This window comes from Helianthus annuus, chromosome 14, assembly GCF_002127325.2.
Source record: "Helianthus annuus cultivar XRQ/B chromosome 14, HanXRQr2.0-SUNRISE, whole genome shotgun sequence".
Classification (NCBI taxonomy): Eukaryota; Viridiplantae; Streptophyta; class Magnoliopsida; order Asterales; family Asteraceae; genus Helianthus; species Helianthus annuus.
The window spans coordinates 68,984,072-68,995,827 of NC_035446.2; the positions used below are offsets into that span (position 1 = coordinate 68,984,072).

Sequence of the window (11,756 nt, forward strand, 5' to 3'; positions counted from 1 at the left end):
TTGAGCACACCAGACAAACTTATCAATGAGCGAACCAGACAATTGTGCCAAAGAGCGAACCTGTCCTGTGCTTTAGAGCGAACCACTCAGAATCTGGAGCGGACCTATCAACAATTGTCACTAAAAGCGAACCAAGTCAATTGCTGACATCATTTTTTGCGCAAATCCGTATGAGCGAACCTCTAAAAATCCTAGTTTCTACGTCGATTTTAGATCTGAAAACTTCAAGGATTTACTAGTCCATGATTCCGAATGCAGTGTGTGATTTTGAGCCTGTTTTACCGTGAAAATTTTTGAAAAAGTGAAGAAAGTGTAGAAAATCAGAAGAAATGCAGCTAAAATGGCAAGAACTCCTCCTCCTAAGCTCTGATACCAATTGTAGGATCGTTCTCGGCCCTGTTTGAGTCGATCAGAGAAGTTTCTATCCAAATCAAGAGGCGGAAACTAATGATTTGGTGCAATTCTAGCTAGATTCACTTTAAACTTGCTGTTGTATTGATATTGAACACAATTACAAGGTCTGACAGCACTTCGGCAGCATACCGGAACAAAAACACCTTCAACTATGTGTTTATGGTTCGCTCCTATGGACCTATTTATAGACAAGCTGGTTCGCTTATACGTACATGTACGTATAAGCGGACCTACATCGTTACACATGAGCGAACCTACAACTTGACCCTATAAGTGAACCAGATCAAGACTGACATAAAAGCGGACCTAGGAGTGTACATAAAAGCGGACCTATGATAAACATCTAATTCTAGGTTTCCGTGCCATGTCTGATCTCTTCATCTCTAAGACTCGATGTAAGACGTAGTCGACAGACGTAAGTGCACCGACAAAAAGCCACATGTCATTGTTGGGGACTGTTTTAGAGTCATATGGGAGTTTTGTAGCCGGAAGAATCGGGAATCCAATGCTTGCATAAGAGGATTACGATCAAATAGATGCTGAAGAGATGGAATTGATGGATATAAAATGGTGTTTGGCGAGTGTGTTGAGGAGAGCTGAGAAATTCAAACAGATCACAGGAAGAGATGATCTACGTGAGGCAAATATTTCTACTTTAGGTTTTGATAAATCTAAAGTCACTTGTTTTCGTTGCAGGGAAAAAGGACACTTCAAGAGGGAGTGCACTAATCGGGAAGCAAGTGGAGCTCAAAATCCATTCAACAACAATGATTACTACCGAAAGGCCATCTACCATCAAGTTGCTCAACAACCAAATCAACAAGAATCACAAACGGCTCATGGAAGAAAGGTGATTGAAGAATCTTCAAAGAGAGCTTGTATGGTGAGTCAAGATGAGGAGAAGTCATCAACAACATTCAAGTGGGACAAATATATCTCAGCTGATGGTAAAGCTTGTGTGATAGACCAAGATGATGAAAAGTTACCTGAGGGGTTTAACTGGGAAAATTTCAGTTGGGATGATTATGATCCTAACAAAACTCCAGTTCACACAGCTTTTATTGCTCGAGTTGAAGAAGACAGTGACGATGATACTGAGTATTATGCTAGAAGGATGGCACAACATTTGAAAATGATGGCAAAAAGTGACAGTGAAGATGAAAAAGCTAAACAGAAAAAGAAAAAGGTCAAAACACCGGTCAGCAGTGATGATGAAGATGTTCCGGTGGTCAGAAGAAAAGTGAAAGAAGTTCCAAAGTTCAAAGTTGATGAAGAAGCTGATGCACGAAAGATTCCAGCAAATTGTGAAACCTGTGAGATTTTGAAGAAGAAAAACAGTGAACTGATTAAAACATGAACAGGTTGAAAGAATCTTACGATGTGCTGAACAAAGCCATGAATATGTACAATGATACAAGCGAAGAACAGGCAACAACAATGAAGACACTTCAAGGAGCGTTCATGATAAAGCAAAAAGTTGTGAACAATTACATTGAGAAGTGTGCTGCTTAGGAACAGAAACTGGAAACACAAAGAATTGAAATTGAAAGAGTTAATCGTTTGTTGAAAAGTTACTCATGTACTTCTTATGTCATTGACAGGATTTATCCAACTGTTGAAGGCATGAAGGCATTTGAAGAAGATGAAGAAACTGAAGAACAAACGACATCTGATGAAAAGACTCCTGAAAAGAAGACTGAAAAGAAAAATGACACAAAGAAAAAGACTGACAAAAAGGATTCTGGTAAGAAACAAGGTGTCAGTTATAACAAGTGTCCACCCCCACTGGAAAATGGATATTTGCCCAGAAATTCAAATTCTGAAAGAGTTCAAAAGGCAACAAACTTACAATGGGAGTCTAAGCTAACAATTAATTTGCCAGAAAACGTTGACATTACTTTTACATCATCTGACACTGATCATGAGTCTGAGTTAATAAAGAAAGTGGTCGATCAGGTGTTGGAAAAGGATGAGTCAGAGGAGTCAATGTCGGAGTCAAGGCCAGAGTCAAAGTCTGAGTCATACACGTCAAGTCAAACCTCCAAACAGGGCAAAAGAGTTTACAATAAAGAATTCCTGTTATCAAAATCTAATTTGGATGAAGAAACATTTAAAGTGGCATATACTTTGAATGATTCTGACAAATTATATTCTGATGAGGAATTTCCAATAAGAGGTGTCAAACCTGAAATGATTAAAAATGTTTTCAAATTAACAGAAATTAATATTTCTGAAATAAAAGATGTAAATCTTACTGATAAACCAAAAAAATACATCTCAAGAGTTCAACAAAGAGAAAACAAGAAAAAAGGTTACAGTTCTGGTTCAGGTTATCGAAAGAAACCAAACCATAACGGTAATTTCAAAAAGAAAAGATTGGGTTTTATTCCACCAGAAAATCATAAAAATGAAAAATATGTTCGGGATTTTAAATAAAAAATGGTATTTGTTTCAGGTACATCTTCTGAAGAAGAAAAAGAAAAATTGTTCAGAAAGCAGTCGAACAGAGAATCCTTGCGAAGAAGCAAGAAGAGATGCAGACTGTTGATCAAAAGAAGGAAACTCGAACCTGTTTCAAGTGTGGAAAAAGTGGTCATATTGCCATGAAATGTTCACAGGCAATATAATCAACACAGGGAGTTTCCAAACTGAAAGAAAAGAAAGTTGAGTTTGAACCACCAATTGACAGAACTAAACCTTTCAAGAATTCAAAATTTGAAATTGGTGAATGTTCAAACATGTTTTATAAGAAAAGAGCTTATCTTGACAACCAAAAATGGGTTGTTAAGAAATCTGATGATGATTCTAGCAATGATTCTGATTTATCAAAATCAGAGAAGCTATCTTCTGGCAATGAATCTGATTCCACAAAGTCAGATGAGCCACAGGTTGTAGAAAAACGTGAGAATTCAGTACTTTCAATGGATGATGAAAATTTTCCACCACTTCGGGCTGAAAATTTTAAGAAGAAAATTGGTAAAGTGGAAATTTCAAATCAATTCTATTCTGATAAAAAGGTTTTTGATGTTGAAAAAGCTTTTAACCCCAAAGTAAAAACACATCTTTGAAAAAATGATTGACAGAAAAGTTAAAGGGGTTAAAGAGTTCTATGGGAATAAGATGGGAGGTAAGAAACCGAGTGTTGGTAATTCGGTATCACCCAAGGCTGGTCAGGCTTGGGTGGATATATTCTTTGAATGAAAAACCGGACTTGCCGGAGTTCCCAAGTTGGTAATCGTGGAACATGAATCGGCATCTTTCTTAAAAATGTTTTTGAAAGTGTTCAAGTGTGACTTGCCGGAGCTTCCAGGTTGGTAAGCGTGAAGCAGGAATCGGCATCATTCTTTATAACAGGTCTGATTGTGCATACCTACAAGTGGTAAATCAGGGACATTGAGTTGTACCTGTTTTTCCTACAAGTGGTATTTTTCTTGAGAAATTCACGAAAAGTGATTTCACCTTACAAGTGGTACAGAGGTTTGATTTTACAAAATGATTAGTCAAGGTCATTAGTTTGAACTTGATGAAATCTCATTTCAAGTGGTTGAAAAGCAAGATGATGAATTGATCCCCATTTCCAATAAGTGAAATCAACAAAACTTATTTTCCGAAAAACCATTGTGATTAAACAAACTTAAGTGTTTTGAAATCTTAATGGGAAAATAGTTTGTTGTAAGAGGGAGTTCTGATTGTTTATGCCAAGTGGATGGCGAATTGAAGCGATTCACAACAGTTGTCAAGTTTCTTATACAGTTTGTTTTCAAATTTCTTTAAATGTGTTTGCATTTTAGGGGGAGTAAAAATTTCAAAAAATCCAAAAACATTAGAAGATTTGTAAAAGCCAAAAACATGATAAAAACAAAAAAATGAGTTTTTGTTGTATAAAAGAGGAAATGATAGTACATCAATGGTCTATCACAACACGCTAAAGAAATGGAAAGTTGAAAATGTGATAAACAATCTCACTATGGATGTGTCAGTAGGTTTTTACACATTTAGTAAATTGTATTCGAGATATAAACCTAAAATTCAAACTTGCTTATCTCGTGGGGAACATTTCTTGGATATATGGGTAACCCCCGAAATCTTGTTTGAAAGGTCCCTCTTACTGAGATACTAGGTCTTTATACTCAGTGATATCTGGGGGTATTATCCCGGGACTTCTGATATTGCGGAAGCAATGGCCTAGTCCCCGTATAATACTTTGCATTTGCTTGAAATATAGCGTTGCCCTCAGTACAAAAAATGATGAAACATTGAAAAATGCTAATCATGTGCTGTTGAAGAAAAGATTCTCTAAAGGGAACACACCAAAAGTCGAACCGTCATCTCTCTGCTGAACGGAAGTTCTGATCTGAGCTCTCACGGCTTCGTATTTAACCCTTTAACAGATATCATCTAGGTATACTCACCTGTAAGATTGAATATTGGGATCTGGATACGGGTGTATATTCAAGTGGTGGGACACGCGAATAAGTTTAAGTGCTTAAAACATTAATATCGTATCTTGAAACAGTTGAACTTTGTATGAAAATTTAAATGGACCAGTATACTGACAATCTAGGTGAATTGTTTAGAACTTAAAATGAAATGAAGCTTAACGGTGTTGGTGATTTGTCTCATAAACTGATATGATCCTCTTACACAAACTCACAAAAATATTGTTTGTAAATATTTCTTTACTGCATTTCATTTTTTATAAAATTACAAAAAGATTTTAAGTGTGTTTTAGCATAAAATTTTGAAAAATCCAAAAAGATTTTCGACAACTGGTGTTGGAAAGCTGATTTTCAAAACTCTAACTGCTAAGCATGATGACATTTAGTGAGGGGGAGTCTGTGTTTTAAAGGTTTTTTCCTGCAAGTGGTCTTCAGAAAATATTTAAATGTTAAATCATTTAAATTTGTTCAAGTGGTTCATCAGAGATCTGCAAGTGGTGCCTAACGTTGCAAAGTCTTTATGATATAAAACTTATGTTTGTGGAAAAGATTGTGCAGGTTAGCCAGGTTATGATTCCTAAGGATTCTGTGATTGAAGAAAGCCAGGTTTCGATCCTGAGCAAAGCATGAACCAGGTTACGATCCAGACTACGATCCCAGCTGATCGAAAGGGGGAGTCTGTAGATGCAAAGAGCCAGATTCAAGTCCTGGAAAAGTACATAGAGCCAGAACCAGGTTGAGATTCTGAAGATAAGATCAACATTCGAGGGAGTTTATTCGAGGAGATTACTTCTGAAGAAGAATAGAAGAGAGAGATTGAGGATGCTTTACAGTGTCAGATTCTTCATAAGAGTTCGAGAGGACTGATAAAGACTGAAGATGCGAAGACTCGACACTTAAGACTCGTCAACATTCGAGGGGGAGTCTGTTAGTGCATGCGTCTGTCGACTTCGTCTTGTATCGAGTCTTGTATGTAGATAAGATAGATCATGGCATATATTTCGAGGTAATATGTAATTTCGCATGGGAGGTAATTCCGCATGAAAAGTGCATGTGTGTAATTTCGCACGGAATTAGATTCCGCATGGAATTCTAATTTTGTGTGAAGTCAGTTTATGCGGAATCAGTCGCCTATATATACCCTGTTCATGCGATATTAGAGGTAATCCTTTCCGGTTAGTGTAACAAAGTGTTGCCGAAGTGCCGTCTCGCTGTAATTTGTCATCTAATCAATCAAAAAGGCAGTTTAACTAATATTCTAGCTGAATTGAGCTCATTACGTCTGTTTCCGCCTTTCGTTCTGAGTATAAATCTTCTGATCGACTCGTTTGGGTCCGAAACCGATCCTACATTTTCTTACAACCAAAAGTACGGCCACACTTTTCATCAAAATACATACTGTTTTATACGAAAGCTTCCTTCTTAGGTAACACATTTTAAAATACCTTATCAATGAGTTATTCAAACTTGTTTAAACTCGCTTGTCTATACACACACATGCACGTTTTACTTATGCTCAATGCCTCGAATCATTTTAGACAAACAAACCCTTTTTACAAACCTATCTTTTCGTTCCTCGAAGCTTCATACATTTTCAACACGCTTCAAAACTACCAAGTCTCGATTTTAGATAATCATTCTTTTAGCTAAAATGTTTTTTCTCCAAGGTCTTCCTCTTGAATAAATTTTGGGACGAAATTTCCTAAAGTAGGGGAGACTGTAACGCCTCATGTTTTTGTATTTCTATATTAAAAAATGTTCGTATTCGTATTCTAATTGTAGAAACCTTACATTCGTATTTTAATTTCAATCTCACAATTCGAGGCGTTAATCATAATAAAATTCATATTTTATACATATTTATTATTCACACAACCGATCATTTAAATACGTATATACACGCAAACCGACACTATTTATACGTATAAATACTTATACGCACATCCTCAATAATTGAATTATACTTTTATACCTTTTATATACTCAATTACATAATATATACTCAAGAAAATACCAAGAAATATACCAATCATCTTTCCACCTCATCAATCCTCTTCTACCTTCTTTAACCAATCATATTTCACCCTTTTCCACCTATTTTTTACACCAATCATCTTTCCACCTCATCAATCCTCTTCCACCTTCTTTAACCAATCATATTTCACCTTTTTTCCACCTCCTTTTTACACCAATCATCTTTCCACTTCATCAATCTTCCACCTTCTTTAACCAATCATATTTCACCATTTTCCACCTTCTCCACCTATAAATACCAACCTCCTTCTACCATTTTCTTCACACCATTCTTCTCCCTTTCTCTAATTCTCTCAATGTCTCTAAATCAAGAATTCAAAGAATTCTAAAAGGACACTAAGTGTTCCAACCATTCTTCTCTCAACCTCTCTACTTCTCTCAAATCTTCAAAGCAAGGAAGAGAATTCTAAGAGTTCTAAAAGAAGACACTAAGTGTTTTAAAGGAAGCTTTGAAGCTCCAACTCTTCACGGAATCACCAAAGGAAACTTTGCAAAACTGTGAGTACACTTGACCCCTTTTGCTTTAAATACACTTTGGGTGCAACATGCTTTACTTGTTAAAATGCACGATTCAATCCGTTATACATGCTTTGTTATGCTTAGGTTCATGCTAGAATTCATACTACTTGTTAACTTGCCTTAACGATTATAATGCTATAGGAGTAGCACACCACCCGACGGGGTTTTTGTTAAGTTATATTCATACTTAGTCTCATCACTTTTGTGGCGAGGGACACTTATAATTCTTGTGGACACTTGGGTTTGACTTTTACTTATGCATGATAGTTTGACTTTGTATACTAAATTGCTATGTTGGATTGAAAATACTTTTTATACTTATGTCACGTGTCTAAAACTAGTGTACTCGCCAATACGTTATATTCAACAATGCTTTTAAAACATATTGCAAGTTTAGTGATGATGTTGATGATTCATGGAACATAGTAGGATGCCTAGATACTCATTTTAAATTTTGTATTCTTATTGTAACGCATTTCTTTTATTTCAAGTTGTTGTATTTGATTTCATTCTTTGTAATTGACTCTTTAGAAATGAAATAAAGTTTATTATTTAAATACTTGTCGCAAATGTTAGTGTTATGAAGCCTCGAGCAATCTATTTCGTCTCACTCCAATGTTTCCGCCATCGGTTGGCATCAACCCCTATTTCTTGATTTGAATCAAGTTCTTCACATGCTCAGAAATCATAAGCAAACATTTCTGTGCAACAGAGGAAAGTACCCCATGAACACTTGGTACATCTAAGTACTTGTACTCAGATTTCACAATTCAAATTTCTCTCAATTTTGATGATCAACCAAATCTTCAAGAGTAGTTAAATTTTTTATAAAACAAATAAACACTCTATTTTTGGATTTTCTAATTTTCTATATTTTTTTAATTTTTAAATATAAGAATATAAGCAAGGTATATTTTTGCAATGGGATCAAAATCGTTCTTAGGCAAACCAAGGAACATTTTTCGGTGCGAGCTTATTCAAACTACTCTAAGTGATTGCCAATATGTTTATACTCTTAAACCAAACGCTCAACTTTATATTTTCAACTTCGTGATATGCTTAAGGTAATATTATACTATAATACCCGTGTGTCCCATACCATGACATACCCCCGCGATCAAGGTAAGCACAACGATTAATCGTAGCATGTGAGTATACTGAGGTCATCCTTTTGATTTACAACGTCAGACCATTGGTGATAGGTCAGTACTTTCGTACAGCAGAGCGACCAATGTTTGTGTCCGACGACGGTTAGGAAAATACCTTTTTGGTATGAATTTTGCTTTATAAGCACACTGGAATTCCCTCAATTTGAGTTTATCTTCTTTTAAGGTTTTTGGCCTCTTTTGGGCTCTTTTAAGATATCCTGACTATGCATAGGTCTGCATATAATTTGGATGCAACAGAAGGACAGTCATGATATCCCCGGATGACTCAAAAACATAAAGACCCGAAACCTCAGATGTTGGCTATCTATGAACGTAATATTTAAGAACATAAGATCATACGCCGATGGTATATAGCACCTTAGATGTGTCAGTTAATCCCTTTAACATGAACATTTATTTCATTTCCCATATATGCACAAACTCTTTTTGTACTTTTCACATTTTTTCTCTCTTAACTTAAAACATATATACACAATCTTGAAGATTCTGTCGAGTGTTATTAAGTAGTGGCACACAATCTTGAAGATTATCTGGTACAATTTTGTATAGGAATAAAAGCAATCAACAACCCGAATTCTTATTCTCAAGTCTAATGTGTCAAACCCTAATAATGGACACAACATATCATTATATAGGGTCCACAACTAATTCGGCCCACATGGCCTAACCCAAGCCCACTAGAAGAACTAAGATGAATCAACCCAATACTATCTAACCCACTAGAAGAACTAAGTTTAATACTTATAAGTGTTTTTTTTAAAAGATAAGCGTAAACCTACTCAATTATATGGCCTTACAATATCCCCCTAGGTTTATGCTGTCTTTATCAACCTGCAGTCTTTATCATGTTTCTGTGGGAAGATACTTCATCTCTTCATCTTCAAACTTGGGTCTTTTGTTCTTCTTGATCATGATGAACTTTGCTTGAAAATCTTGTTGGAAAGAATGTGAGAGGAGGATTCTCAGCAGCTCTTTTATTTATCAATCTTTTCTCTTTCAAGCAGGTTCACAGGTACTTCTTCAAAGGTACTGTAATTATCAGACGATGACTCGTATCTAGTTCTTCTGACTCAGGTACATCTTGTTGTTGTGATACTTCATGTTTTGTCAGCAGCTATCTGTTGGACTCTGTATGCCCAAGACACATATTAAATTGATGTGGCTAGTACGTTATGATCCAAGTCGAGTCATACCCAATAACAAGCTAGACAAACACCTATAATATTTATTTATGATATGATCAAACAAATAAATATTAACACTTATAATATTTAGAAATTGGTTTTCTAAATAATTTCAGTTGAGAAGTTAATAAATTATATGGATAATTTATTTTGAGAGAATATTTTATTTTGTTATTTAATGGTTTAAATAACATTTTAAAAGGTTGTGAGATATTGTATAAAGTCTTGTAACATGGTATGTTATATTTTATAAAAGTTATAAAATATATATACAAGACTTATTTTAAAAGAAAATTGAAAATTTTGGGAAGAAAACCCGTGGTTGGGCCGCCCCCTTTATGGTCTTACCAAGGTGGTTTCCACCAATAATATTACATGCAATATCTTATAAAGGAAGCCTCTTGATTTGGTGAATTTGGAGGTGAACTTCTCTCATTTTTTAATACACTTTTCTCTAACATTTCAAGTGGTAAGAACTCAAGAATTCCCTCTACAATTTTCGGCCAAGGTATGGTTGTCAAGAGGATTTTTCAAGTGAGTTCATAAGTGTAGAAATCCTAGCAAAACCTAAGGTGTTCGTTGGAGGCTTGGGGTATGCAAGCTCGAGATCTTCTCCTTTGAAGATTTCCATTCAAGAATATCATCTTCTTCATATCACTTTGCTCTTTGAGTGGTAGTATTCTAAAACACCCTATGGTTGTATTTTGATAGCATGCATGTTTTATATCGATCCGGTTATTGGGTTTTACATATAAAATGGGTTTTATATCAAGAAAGTAATATGTTTTAAATATATATTCCGTTGAGTTTTTATTTTATATGGATAAAATAACTTTGATAAACATGTAAAAACCCTACAATGGTATCTAGATCCGCTTATATGAGTGCATGCTTCATAGGATTTAAAATTTTTGGGTTTTTGGGTTTGGAGAAACCCTATGGCCGAAAGTTTTAAACTTGGTTCTCCTTTTGTTTTTCAAGATATTAATCTTACATGCATAAAAGTATCTTGAAAAAATATGTCATATGGATGATTGTTTTTGTTTGGACAAAAACCCACCTTTTTCGGTTTTTCATTCTTGGCTGAAAAATGTAGGTTGTAAAAAGGAAACCATTTTTGCTTCTTGAATTTTATATATATGTGGATATATATTTTGGTGTTCATAACCTAGCCATGACCTTATGTGAATATGTTGAATGTTTGTGTTTGTGATTTATATTTAATTATTTCAAAGGGTTGTAATAATTATTATCTTTGTTCTTCCATTTGTGAAATATGTAATTTATTTATTTTCATTTGATATGTAAATAAATAGATTAGGTGTATTTTATTTTTACTAGAAAAATGTATTAGAATACCTTTTGTAAAAGAAGATGCACACAAAAAAAAATGCGGTTTTGGTTTTGGCTAATTCGGGCCTAAAGGACTTCATAGTTCTTAACGTGATTTTAGCCCGATAACCAAAACATATTTTGAAGTCCAAAGGAGTTTGGAGCTGAATATAAAAGACATTTGGAAGCCCAAAGAATGTGAAACACAAGAAGAAGACTTGAAGCATTTGGATGCGGGATCAAGTGGGAGTTCGTCGACACATTATTCGTGTCAATATTCACCCTTTAGGAAGGACCTTTTGACACCCTTATTTCGGCTAACAAGTGTGGTCAAAATAGTTGGCTATGGTTATGCACCTATTGATATGTGTGTTATGCTTGTGTGGTTGTTTTATTTATGATTGTTTAGATGATATTTGGATATGCATGCTTAACAATTAATAATCAACAACAAGCTTAAAATTGGTTCTTTAAAAAATCATTAAAGAGGTTAATAAAAGGTTATTAAAAATTAATGATTTTATAATAAAATGGGTTTTATTAGAAGGAACCTTGAAAATTGGTTTTCACAAAAGTACCAAGGATTTGAATGCATGCAAATGTATGGTATGTAAACTTTTCTAAACTAGAATTTTGAAAAACTCAAAAATCTCTTTTATAAAACA

The 11,756-nt window shown here is 34.8% G+C and overlaps 1 long non-coding RNA gene across 1 annotated transcript; it reads left to right on the forward strand.

The window, feature by feature from the left end:
* The first annotated feature begins 7,177 nt into the window (after window positions 1-7,177).
* Window positions 7,178-10,485, forward strand: LOC110905418. Its single transcript, XR_002573104.2, has 3 exons — window positions 7,178-7,385; window positions 9,580-9,649; window positions 10,227-10,485. It is a non-coding gene; the product is annotated as an uncharacterized LOC110905418 (long non-coding RNA).
* The last annotated feature ends 1,271 nt before the right edge of the window (window positions 10,486-11,756 follow it).